General features: G+C 38.2%; 1 protein-coding gene across 3 annotated transcripts in view; it reads right to left on the reverse strand.

Moving 5' to 3' along the window:
* B3GALT1 (beta-1,3-galactosyltransferase 1) overlaps nucleotides 1-13,603 on the reverse strand; it is a 619,500-nt gene that overhangs the window by 112,395 nt on the left and 493,502 nt on the right. The window contains exon 1 of one of the 3 annotated variants that reach the window (XM_070799119.1): nucleotides 4,086-4,557. The exons of the other annotated variants lie outside the window; for them this stretch is intronic. The gene's annotated coding sequence lies outside the window, so the exon portion shown is untranslated. Of the gene's footprint in view, nucleotides 1-4,085; nucleotides 4,558-13,603 lie in introns of those variants that run through there. 3 annotated transcript variants of the gene reach the window in all.

Genomic DNA, 13,603 nt, shown 5'->3' on the forward strand with positions numbered 1-13,603 from the left:
AAACCAGCAGAGCCCAGTTTATCACAGGCAAATTGAACAGAGAGACTAAGTGAATATGATTTGCTGGGTTTCCCTTTCAGATTAGCAACCAGAAGAGTTCATCTTCTCTAAGAGCCCTCAGTTGGTCTGTGGGAAGCAGTTTGAATGAAGAAGGTCTGCAATATAGAGCTACAACTCTTCCAAAATCATTGTTCAGCTGATTTATTGCAGTCGAACCAATTACCAAGTGAGTTGTTTGGCGTCGAGGCAAACCACTTGGTGAGGAAGGAGCTTTTCCACGTTTTCAGGGGAAGGGCAAAGGGAGAATTACAGAAACAGTGAGGACAGAGTGCATTTCAAAACCTCCTCAAGAGAGCTGGCTCTGAGGAGGTTCTGAAATACAGACAGACACAGGTGCTCCTAGAGATGGGAAAAGCTTCACCAGGCCATTTCTGGCGTCCAAACTCAACTGTCTACATGGAGAATGGGAGGTTAAATCAGTGGCTTACAAACCTGGAACCTCACAGCCAGAGCCGAGGTTTCACATCTCAGCAGCTTGTGTGGTCGGGTTTCCTCTGCTGGTGGTGACTCTCCTAGCCTCAGAGGGCTGTAGGTCAGTGGCTGGAACACACTGAGGGACAGGTTCAGGGTATTCCTCAACTCTGGACAACTGTGAGTGGCCTCTGCTATCACCGTAGTTTTCCTGTTTTTTTTTTTTTTTTTCCCTCCTGATTTAAAATGAGTGCTATTCTTTCTTATTGGAAATGTAAATTTCATAAAGAGCTGGCCATATCGTGGAAACTCAATATATCAATCAACTTCAAAATAAAATAAGTGCCACTCACATTCCTGTTTCAAATTCAAGTATTTAGTTGCATTTGGATTCCATGAAATGGCTCTTGTCTATAATGCAATAGGATCTCCACTGATGCTGATGGGCTGCCTGGCACAAGGTTCTTTTCCAGAATCAGCCTTGGGCCCACAGTTAGGTAGATTTCCTAATATTTACCCTGAGAGTCAGGAGTGCTGAGGACAGTCAGTCTGCTTGCCTTCAATGACCTCCTCTCTCCTGGCTCCCTCAGGAAGCATCTCAGTTCCGTTTATCTCAAATTAAGCTCCTCTGCTTCCGTTGGTCACAGCAGCTCCCCGAATGTGAGTGCCGAAGAGCCGTGTGACAGAGCCATCAGGCCCGCTGTTTCCAGCTCTTGTGGGGCTCTAAGATGAAGTCTGTTTGGTATTCAATTTAGAGCTTTGTTCACCTAGGCGATATTAATTTCTCTGAACTGGAATGCATTTATCCTTTCAGGCCAATCTTATCTTAGAGAGAAGCCACTAATTGTGAAATTAAAAGGTGGTTACTATTCTCCACCAGTGGCAAAACCCACACTTTATTAAAGAACAAACAGAATATTGCTTTATGGGAAATTTACAATAAACCTACCCAAATGGTATATATGGGTTGACGCATGGCTATAAAAGCAATGTGCTTTATATATTTACACTGCCTTTATATAATTAACACCAGGCATTCTTCTTCCGTTTGTAAGTACATCAAAATTTTTGTCACAAAAAGTAGAAATGTTTTATGAGCGTTTAAATATACACATAAAGGTTAAAAACATTGTTCTCTGTATTTTAAAAATGCCTACAATAACTCATCTTAAAATGTCTACCGAACATAATACCTATTATGCTGTTCTTTGTTTCCACTCTTTATCTTGAAAATGCTTCCATTTTCAAGTTAAACTCTCACTGCATCTTTAAAAATCTTTTTTACAATGTAAAAGTTCTTTATGTGTCAGAAAAAAAAAAGGGTTAGACAATATGACTTTCAGTAGCTAAGCCTCTCATGGAACAATGCAGTGTTAGGCATAAGTGTCTGATTTTTCTGCCGAGGTATAAATGAGACTTTATAAAGACAGAGTTCATTTTTGGCCTCGCAGTTTTTGTCCTATGGAAGCATAATACATGCAACCCTAATTCTGTCAGCTGCTGCCTGGTTCCTGGGTCTTGATTATCTCCTTCCCTAGTCTTTGCTGTGCTATCTGTAGACATCTACCCAACCTGTAGGTCAGAAACTCGTCACATGTTCCAGTGGTCCCTTAATTAAATCTTGTGATATTCCAGGAATTAGGTTGTTCGGGGGAAAACTTGAGTGTCTAAGTTAACTTCTGAAAACAGAAGTTTCCATTTTTTGAACATCTCATTAACTACTCTCTGCTTCCTCCCACGCCCTCGCTTCCATCAGCTCCCCCAAAACAGATAGCTTCTCATAATCCAGAATGGTGCCTACCAAGCAGTCCAGTGTTCTTACGAGAATTTACTCTTGTTTCTGAATTGTCCACAAGGTTAGGGCCCCATTATATTATTATTATTTGGTCATACGGTGTAATATGTGGGATCTTAGTTCCCCGACCATGGATCAAACCCGTGCCCCCTGCATTGAAAGCACAGTCTTAACCACTGGACTGCCAGAGAAGTCCCAGGGCCCCAGTATCTTGGTAATTCCTACTTCCTTAAGGTTTGGATGGATTCTGATTTGGAACAGACATACTAGCAAGTTCCTGGTCCAAACTTCTCCTACAACCAGACTCCTTCCTCTATTCTCACTTCAATGCACCCCACCCCACATTACCAGCACCTGGGAAAACATACTGGGTGGATCTGACTCTCTGCTGCCTCTGCCTGGTCTCACCTGGTCCTTTTTTGGTCATTTACTCAAGCACTTGTTACCTTGCATCTTGCAAGCCTAGAGAAAGGGTTTGCTGGTATTAAGATACCATTTTAAATAACTCATCAGTGTCTAAAAGAACCCCAACACTTTTCCCACATGAATGTGTAAAGAAAGTTTCTGTGATCGCTATTTTTTAGTACTGTGCCAAAACATGATCCCAGGAAGCTGATTTACACTAGGGCAATCCTTGTTTTGAATGAAGTTTTATTTGAACACTACCATGATCTCTGCTCATTCAGTTATATGTAGTTTATATCTGTTTTTGTGCTACACTGGCAGACTTGAGTAGTCATGACAGAAACTGTACAGCTCACAAAGCCATAAATAATTACTACCTGACCCTATATGTAAAAAGCTTACCAAACTCCACCTTATACTCATCCATAACTTCATCTGTTTGTTTGTATCCTAAATAGACTCCTACCTGAAGGACTAGTACCTAGGTACCAAGATGTCTACTTTGTTGAACTCCAAATTATTTTCACCAAAAGGGACAAAACCTATTTCAAATTTGTGACATCTAACTAAAGACACTGGCACACATGGGGAGAAAACCTCCAAAGCTAATCAGCTCAAAGACTCCTAGAGGAAATTTAAAAATGCAGACTAGGATGGAGGCAAACTTGAGATAAATTATTTACAATTATTGTAGTCCATAGGAATTCAGAAATACCAATTCCACTTCTCAGTTAGTGTTCTCTTTGCAGTTCATTTATTCTGACCACACCCTACTGCAAGAAAAATTCAGCCTCACTGGAGTGGAGAGAAAATTGACATTGATTTTCTCCCATTAAATAAAATATTACTTAGGCATACTTATAAATGGTTATATCACCAAGGCTTGCAAATAGAGAAGATATTTTTTTTTTCTTAACCTCATTTGCTACACTGAACCTGATAGAAGGAAAGTAAAAATTTCTCATGTAAATCAAATGACTAGATATGCTGACATTTTGTTGCACAAAGTTGTCCTACAAGGTTACACATAAAACTACTACATTGCAAATGGCAGAAGGAAGGGGTTTTACACCCCACTGTGCCAAGTTTTACTTTTTTTCTCTGCACTGATTAAAATAAAGGAGCCATCACTGTCAATAGGCAGACTCTGCTACCTTGCTTTTATCAAATGCAAGGAGGTGTAAATACAAATGTAAAGTACAAGTAAAGATCACGACTCACTGTCTGACAGCAAAACTATTAAACATAATCAAAGACTCAGATGAACTCACATTGCCTTTCAACACATTGCTAAAGAATCCTTTTCACTGTAAAATTAGCATAAAATGTCACAGTTCTGACACTGCTGTTGAAGAAACTTGGTTTAAGGCATTTAAAACAACTTTAAGACTTCAAATGAAGAGGAGTTACTCACCAGAGGATAAGTCACATGGCATTTGGCCTGGACACAAGGCTTCTCAAATTGTAATTAGTAACTGATTAAAAGTTGATCTCTCAGGGCGTTAAAATCCAAAATTTTAGGGCACTTGTTGATTAAAATATATAGTTTGTTGAATGAATGCAGGCTCATACATACTAACAACAAAATCAATGTTTGTTGCTGCTTATGAAATACAAAGACAATGATTTATTCTCAGGAAGTCAGTTGGACCATGAGGTAAGGTACATGGGTTCTATATTGAGAAGTGAAAATCCTGCCCATGGTGTAGGATTCCATCATCAGAAGTGAAAGGAACAGATGGGAAGGAGGATGGGACCTGCAGGTACAAGGGAACAGATATGAAATCCCAAAGTTTCCTGAGTGTCAAGAGCTTTCCTATTTTCTGCTAATCAGTCCTTTAAAGGCATGTGTCTTCAAGGTCAGTGTTACAGTATATTAAGCTATGAAAAGGCTGTGATCCAAAGGATTTTTATGATTAATAATATGAGTTCTGTGAAAAGCTTCATCTTGACTATTTACATGTTGAAGCTAGACTTCTAAAACCAGCTCTTGGCCAGCCTCACAAAAATACAAGCAACTTAGTTCTGTCTGGCTTGGGGGTGTTTTATACATGCCCTCTGGACTCTACATTCTTTTTTTTTTTTTTAATGTTTCATCAGAGAAGATTTATTTTTGCCTCTGAGAGTACAGCTGGGTGTTTTAACATGTCAGGATAACCTTATTTTAATCAGAGATGAAGTTGATTTGAAGCTTGGTTTTACTTTATGAAGAACTTATCTCTCTAGGTTCTCTTTTAAAAAAAAAAAAACAAAAAACATTTTTAATTGAAGGATAGTGGCTTTACCCCTCTGGACTAGGTTCTGAAGCATCAGCTATGTTCACTCGCCTCTCCATGTATACTTAGCATAGAACCTGAAACACAGCTGCTGCTTAATAAATGCTTGAGGCACACTGAAGACAGCAAGAGCGATTCTCATCACTTATTATTAAGTAGTGTGAGATCACAAGGATAGAGATGCTGATCTGTCCAAGGAAGACTGGCTTTGGCTGGCAATATTCACTCAGCCCCAGCCCAGTAAGTTTGACCTCAGGCTTTTCTCCCATGCACTTCAAAAAAGCAAGCCACAAAACGCTGTCACTTACTGTGGGATCCAGTGTGACTAACTGATAGAATTCTGGCCTCATATCCTGATTTCTGTATTTTCCTCCGGCTCCTTCAAATTTGTGGTCCATTCAGTTTCTCCTTCCGAAATTCTGGGCCATAGTTGTCCAACTTCCCCACAGTCGTCCACTTTTCACCTTCCCTTAGCTGTGGTGCTTTCTGCGACCTCAGCTTAAGAAGACCCTGTTCTAACCTCTAACACTTGGGCGTCTCCCAAACCCTAATCATACTCGACTATACCAAGGAGGAATTCTGATCTCAGAAAAAGCCTCAGGGAAATACTTTAATTTTTGTTTCCTTCCCTAAAATCCTTACGGATCTTTGAGAATTTCTAGCAAAGGTGGGAGTGGGCGCTCTTTTCCTCTATGATAAATTCCCAGGATTTCAACCCTCATCTCAGTGGATAACTGAAGGCTTGCCTTGGGTGATCTGCATGCAAGTACTTCTCACCCCCCAACTGCCAATCTTTAGAGCAAAGGCTGAACAGGTTATTTATAACTTAAAGGGGTACTGAGTATTATTTAACACCCTCTGTATACCACATTGTGCTTCCTCTGCTCTTCCTAAAGAAATCATATCATGGTACTATATTTATTGCTTAATTTTCTTTTTTGTAACACTTTGATAGCTACTTGGGAGCAGCTTTTTTGTTTTCCTTATTCATTGTATTCCCCAGAATATTAACAATAAAACGTGTATACAAAAGGACACCAGGAATGCTTAGTAAATGTAGGAAGAGAAAAAGTACGCATTTGCAGCTATATCAAATCTAGTTTGGTAAAACAAATATTAAACTATTAGACTGAAATGAGACTTCTGACCAGTTTTTGTGTCTAGTTTTAATAGTCATTATCAGAATTACGTATGTATTCTAAAATCCTGTAAATGCCAAATAAATAACCTCTTTCTACCACTTTTTCATGCTTTGATCATCTACAATTTATTTTCTATTGATGCTTCCCAGTCTCCATGACTCTTGCCTCTTGTGATCCCAAATGAAATTACACAAGAAACTATGTCCCTTGCTCTAAGTTTCTAAGATGTTTGTGTGGATGTTTTTATTTCATTCATTTAAAAAATATTCACACTTAGGAGTAAGAATGGGTAAAAATGGAAGTCAGAGGAGCCTCTCTTCAACCTCTTCAGCCTCTGGTTGTTCTTTCTCTCTGCTTGCAGTGGTCTACTGTTCTTTAGATGTTTGGTGACCTCATCTAGTTCTGACTCTCTCTCAGACTCTAGTTCTCCTTACAAAATCTGCTCTCAGCCTAGTTTTGTTGGAAATATCCCAATCTATGAATTAGTCATATGATGTTAATGGATCACAGCAGCTTATGGCATTTTCTGGCTCAGAGGGATTTGCATCTTGATAAGGGGCAGTGCCCTAACCCTGAGGATCAAATTGCTAATGGCAGAATTGAAGTCTTTGGGAACGGCATCAAGGGTCAGAAAGCCTTCCAACCCTTTCAGATTGGCTGCCGGCTCTAAAAGTGCAGAGAACTTCTACTCCCACAGCGCCATCTCCCTTTATTACCATAAATAATGAAGAAGTTATTTTCTATATAAGTCCAAATGCTGACACTGACCCTGCTGAACTCATTATAAAGGGGAAAAATGTCCACATAGTGACTCCAAATAATTTTGGATTTGGTGGAGGGGAAATGAGAAGCAAGGAAAGCAGGAAGGAAGAGGGAAAGACCGGAAAGGAGGACTGTCAACACAGGGAATGAAAGAAAAATCTCTTTAATTTGTATGCTGTTATATTATCAGATATGCAGTAGGCATGCATTTTAATGCCACTTCTGAAATCAATTGTGTGTGCTAATTTTTTCATACAATAAAAAAGGAGATTGATTTACGATCTGTGGGAAAGAAGACTTAAAAGACATAACAAATTTAGGGGCCACTAAATGTAATGTGTAAAAACTGAACAACAAATTTCATAATTGAAGCTCAGTATCTTAAATTAGTATGTAACAAGGAATACTAATTTTGGTACACCGAGGCCTCAGTGCTATCTACAAGTTATTATTAATCGAAGTGTATGACCAAGATGTTACTGCTAAGAATAGTGGGAAAGCAGTTCTATAGTCACATATTTTTGAAGAAAATCAATAGGAAATGGATTTGTTCAACTGCAGGAGAATTCAGCTGCATTCATTGAACTCATGACTCTTTTTGATCTTTTTGAAAAACAATAAATCACACACTCACAGAATACAGTGCTGGCCTTGCGTTAGGTCACGCATATCCTCTTAGAGACATGGTCAAAAGGCTTGAGAGGGCTTGGAAGATGATCCCATACCAAATAAATCAATACAGTGAGTTTGCAAATGCATGTTACTGCATTGACTCTTAAGTTTCTTAGTGAAACTTTGAAACTTAATAAGGTCTCATTTTATTTGTCTTTTAAAAAGAAAAATTAATGCAACAATTGGAAAGATGAGTTAAAATTTCTTTTAAAGTGAAAATTTCAGTTGATTGTATATCATGAGTTTTATAGATAGTCTAAATCAAACAGAACAATAAAGATAATGTTCATTAATATGAACTACTTAGGAAAGGAATGAATCTGTCCCTTCTATCTTTGAAATGACTGCCACTTACTAAATCATCTTTTACTCTACTTCTCTATCTCTTCAAACAACTGATAAGATTTAGCAGATAAGATACAGATTAAGACTGTGATTAGATACAGTTAGGAAGACGTAGGAAGATGTAAGTTATTAGAGAAAAAAAGGCATAGAGGGTAATATGAGAACATATATACGCACAATTATTGTCCACTGTGAAAGACTAGAATAATAGAGGGGGAAAATATTTAAATCACTAATTAATAAACAGAAAACTCAAGAAAATAGTTGGGCATCCAGAACAGGAATTTCTCACACCCTACAGCCCAACAGAAAAAAGGAAAACCCTCTCTTCTTGCTGGGCAGGAGGTCAGCCAATGAGAGCGTCACAACTCAGCCAATGAAAAGCCACACTATACTTCACACTTTCAACTCCTCCAACGGACTCTTTGTTTACCACGGTCCTCCCAACTTCCTCTCCCCTCCTCTAAAAAAGTTCTCCTTTCCTTGCTGTGCGGGGACTCACACGTGGCTAGTCAAGGTTGCATACTTCAAACTGCAATATTCTGCTGATCCCAAATAAATCCATTTCTGCATTTCTGCGGGAGAAATAACTGGCAGTCTATCTGTTTTAGGTCAACACAGTGCAATCTGTACCCATTAGGTAGGAAATAGCCAAGCCCTAATGCTGAAGTCAACTGTCTTTCATACTACAGTGGATAAAGACTACTATTAAAGCTATTTTGGAGCAACCATTCATTGGACAGTGAGGTCCAGAGCACCGATCCAGTGAGCTCTTGATAGGAACTAGATCACAGCAAGAATGGGAGATGCACAGAACAGGACTGATGGATTAAATTACCTTAGTAGAAACTTCCAGAGTCCTTTCTGAGTCTGTTCTCTTTGCCTCACCTGGCTGAGAGATATCAATTTCTCAGTAAGGACAATTGGAAGTATATATCAGCTCTCCACTCTTTAGCATTAATATTTTGTGGGCATATAATTTTCCTTACCACATTATGGTACTCATATAGCTTCAATAAGTTCCTGAGTTGCCTTCACACAATACTGAAATACTCCCTGTTGCCAACTTGTTATAGTTTGATACCTCTTCTCCATTATTGCAATCAAGATTTTTGGTTGCCATATAATCAAAGAACAGATTTCTTTAGAAGTCTTATTTCTGAAAGAGTGAACTTTGAGCTACAAAGATGATTTAGTGTGATTTAAGAGGTAGTCATTTAACAATGATGCCCCAGGTCTGGAGGCCTGAGGCAGTGGGTATGGTCCATCCTGACAGGGAGAAATATTCTATCCCTGTATCAGCATTATTTAAAATTGACCGTGTGTGGTCATAATTAAAAAAAAACACTTTTAGTCAATTTTATAGTTTTTAAAATTGTCTTTAAACTCTGAACCCCCTTATTGCCTGCATCTATGATGGACATTCTCAGTATATCACCACCGACCTGGGTATTCACTTTCTGTTTCTCTTACCAGATTGCAACTTCTTTGAGGGCACGAAAGAGATGTAAATTACCTTTGGATAATAGAGCCTAAAATTTAATGGATTCTTCGTATAGGTTTGTTGAAGAAAGGAATTTCACTTATTATGATCCATTTGGTGACACACAACCAAACATCCAGTTTACACTGATATTAACAACACTGCAGATACACTGAATCACAAGAGAAATTTGGTTCACTGACCCAACAATGTTCTCAAATACCCACTCTTTTTTTCCTCTCCACTCTGCTTTCTGGGGTGTCACATCACTCACACAGACAAAAACTGGCTTCCAGTAACTCTAAAGATGACAAAAGTCTTCCTCCATGACTGGAGAAACCCAGGAGTAATTCTAGAAACATCTTCATAAAGGCAAGGAGGCTTGATTTCCAAATCTTGCTCTCCATTCTCATTGTTCTGGCCTGGGTCACGTGCTTACCCCTGAATCAATGGCTCCTAGAGCCAGGGAAGAAGCGAGCTCCTCCCAGAAACTGGAAGGAAGGCTGGAGTGTGTACCAGGGGAAGTGGGCATGGAGGTTGAGAAGGCCTGACAGTGCCTACCCAAGGGATAAAGTATAATAGGTTGTATATTGGGGGATGAATGCAGGCTTTCACCTGGAACAGAGGTTATGATATTGGGCAAAATCTAAAAATAATCAGCTGCATATGAACCATTTCTAAACAAATTTTTATTATTTACATATTTGATTATTTGTATTGCTAGTATTTTATTTTCAGGGTATTTGCATGAAACTGATCTTATCTACTCCTTGTTATCATTCAGAGGGCTAGCCAGGTAAGATATTTCTACTCCGTACCCTTCTTATTCTAATTTATCATATGGGCTATTCTTGTAAAGTATTTGCAAAGTATTGAAAAAATAATAAAGCTATTTATTAGCATGCTATAGTAATATTGTTTTACCTGCCACATTTGACTTTGACTAAAAGGAAGTCCACCAGAGTTTTATAGAAGATTATTTTGCATCCAAGTGACAAAAGTAATTTTCATATATTGAGGTGTGGGAAAGACATTCTGGCTCATATATGAGTTATCTTGAATTTTATGCTGACTAAAACAGCCTATTTGTGGACTTTCAAACATACACTGTATATCTGCCTTAATTATTAAAGAAAAGGATGCACTGACCAGAAGTAAAGAAAATCCATATTAAAAATAAAGAGTAAATGCCTCCTTCCCTGGAACAGCCATGCTGGTTCTCCTCCAGTGATAAGACTCCCTTCCCAGGTGCCAAGACCACACTGACTCACTGGTAAGTGTTGGTCTGTTTTTGCTGAAACCTTGAAGAAATATATCCATGACTTGTTTAATGTTCTTTGTTCTGACAAGATATAAAACCATGTTGAAAACCATGCTTCCCTGGAGCAGTTTCTTAGAGTAACCTGGGAAGCTGTCTTCCAGACTATAATCCTCAGTTTGGCTCAAATAAAACTCTTCTCTACTTTTACTATCGATAGTTTAATATTTTTGTTGACAGAAGTTAAGAATGCCAAAGAAGCCAAAGACATCTCACTACAAGGTGTTTTCACTGGTGTTCAAGAGCAGTATGTACTAACATTTCTGGAAAAAAATTAGGTCAAAGAACTCAGGAAATTCTACATTTATACATTAAAATACATGTTCCACTGTCAAGCATGAAGTTAGGAAGACTGTACCTGACATCCATCTTTACTGTTGGCAAAAAGTGGATCCCTCAGAGAAGCTATTAAATGTGTTCCATTTACCCAATCTGACTAGCCCAAAATACATTGATTTACAAGGTTTCCCAATGGAATCACTTTTAATACAATGTGGACTATAATAAAAAGGCTGTTTCACTGTTCATTCATTCCTTCAGTTCACAAATATTTATTGAACTCTTACTAAAGGGTTAATCTTTGGAATGACAAGGCGCTTATAGTCTAGTTATATGGAGGCTGATAATAAACACAAATATATAATGTGAAGTGGAGAAAAGCACTTAACATATTCTATATATGAAGAAAATAAGGTAGGTTAGAACCAGAAGGGAGAAAATGCTAAATACCTGGAAAGGATGTAGTTGAAGGGAACACAAATCATGTCCCTACATTTTTCTTAACATGGGAAATAAAGCCATTTGGACCACAATCCTTTCAGCAGTAGCTTTCAGGAAGAATTCTTAGCTTTGGCACTATGGACAAATGTTTTCTAATTCCTATCTCTGCCATCTGACCCCATGCTTTCTTTATTTGGATTAAGGAAGCTACTACCTCTTATGGATGACTCTTTGATTTTTTATCTTAGGGAATTATTTAAATTTTCATCACTATATCAAGCTGTCCTGTAAGTTACATCACAACTATATGTGAATCATAAATTTAGAAATTACAGTTGTTTAGTAAAGTCGGGAACAACTTAATTTAAAAATCTCCCCATTTGCTAGGATGCAATTTAGAATCAGAGCTATTTTATCCTTCATTGCACACCCCTAATTGTTATAGCTTAGGCAGCTGAAAGAAAAAAAAAATCAATCCAACCTTGAGTAAGAGGGCAGGAGGAATAAAATCTGGACTGGAATTAACCATCAAGAAACTTAAAAATATAGAATAGGTTGAGCTTAGGGAGACACACTATTTCACATCTAAGCATAAAGGAAGGCCTACTTATAATACTGTCTTAATAGTTATACATTTCAATCCAAGAGCTATCACGGGAAACCTGGAAAGATAGTGAATGTCAGAAAATGGAAGATGTCAAGGATACACAGAGTTCAAAGGCAACTGTCTCTTCGTTTCAAATATGGATAAGAGTGGGTCCCACAATGGAAAATACACAGACAACAAGGCAATCAGAAGGGAGAGTTTGACTTTTCTCTGAAACTTCTAGCTATTCTGAAAAGCTAAGAAATCCTGAGGTGTTATATGAAATCTCTCTTTTTAGAGGTCTGAATTATAACCCTGTTTGTCTAGACAGGGATTCTTAAGTATTTTTTGGTGTATCCATATTACGCATGTTTCACATAGAAGATATTAGGGGTATTTGAGGCTGAAAGAAAAAAAAAAAAGTGCATCACTGTAGTACCTTCTTTTCTAGGAAAATATCACTTGAGAAAAGCCAAACATGAAATTGACCCTAGCTTCAGGGATTTGCAGAGTAGGTCCAGTCATTCTCTTTGTGTCCATCATGATGTCTGAGTTTACTGCATTTTAAAAATGAATTTGATCTTACCACCTAATTTGAATTTTTCACTCATTAACCCATACCCATATATATTTAACCAAGGAATCACGCAATATTTGTGATTGGTTTATTTCTCTTAGCCTAATGTCCTCAAGGTTCATTCATGCTGTAGCATATGTTAAGATTCCATTCTTTTTTAATGCTGAATAATATACCATTATATATTCACCATGTTTTGTTTATCCATTCATCTGTTGATGGATATGAAGGTTGCCTTCACCCCTTGACTATTGTGAATAATTTCACAGATTTTCTTACCACCTGGTATATGTCATTTTAGAACTCAAGTGCAAGAGCTGAAAGCTGATGCTACTGTCATTATAAATTCTTCTCTGTAGTTTTCCCTTTCTACTGAAGGCTTCTTGAGGTGAGCACAGGAAACATGGGATCCCACACTCAGGAATCTTAGCTCAATGATTTAGGGGTTTGTAATCATGAAGCCTTTATGTGTTAATTCACGGCCTCTCTCGTCTAAGAAAGACAACTCATTTAATCAATCACCTTATGTTTAAATTGCCTTTCCAAAATTCCTGATGAGTATTTTTCTGACCCATACTGGTAACTGCAATGATGGATGAAGTCTGAAGCACAACTGCCATCTTTCGACTGCTCTAGCAGAGAATTCTTTTTCGAGCTAAACTGACATGCAACTTGGATTGGCTCTATTCTGCTATGTAATGAGTGTTTGTGTCTCCCCTCAATCCCAAATTCATATGCTGAAACTCTAATGAGATGGCATTCAGAGATGGGGCTTTTGGGAGGTGATTAGGTCTTGAGGGTAGAATTCTCATGGTGGGAAAAGAGAGCTGGCCCTCTCTGCTCTCTGCCATGTGAAGATACAGGGAGAAGATGACCAACAGTAAACCAAGAAGAGTGTCTTCACCAGACATCAGATCTGCTGGCATCTTGATCTTGGACTTCCCAGCCTCCAATACCATGAGAGATAAATTCTTGTTCTTTAAGCCCCTAGTCTATGGTGCTATGTTGTAACTGCCTGAATGAACACATACTCTTTGGATTCATGAAGAAC

This window comes from Bos indicus, chromosome 2 (assembly GCF_029378745.1).
Source record: "Bos indicus isolate NIAB-ARS_2022 breed Sahiwal x Tharparkar chromosome 2, NIAB-ARS_B.indTharparkar_mat_pri_1.0, whole genome shotgun sequence".
In the NCBI taxonomy this organism is placed as follows: domain Eukaryota; kingdom Metazoa; phylum Chordata; class Mammalia; order Artiodactyla; family Bovidae; genus Bos; species Bos indicus.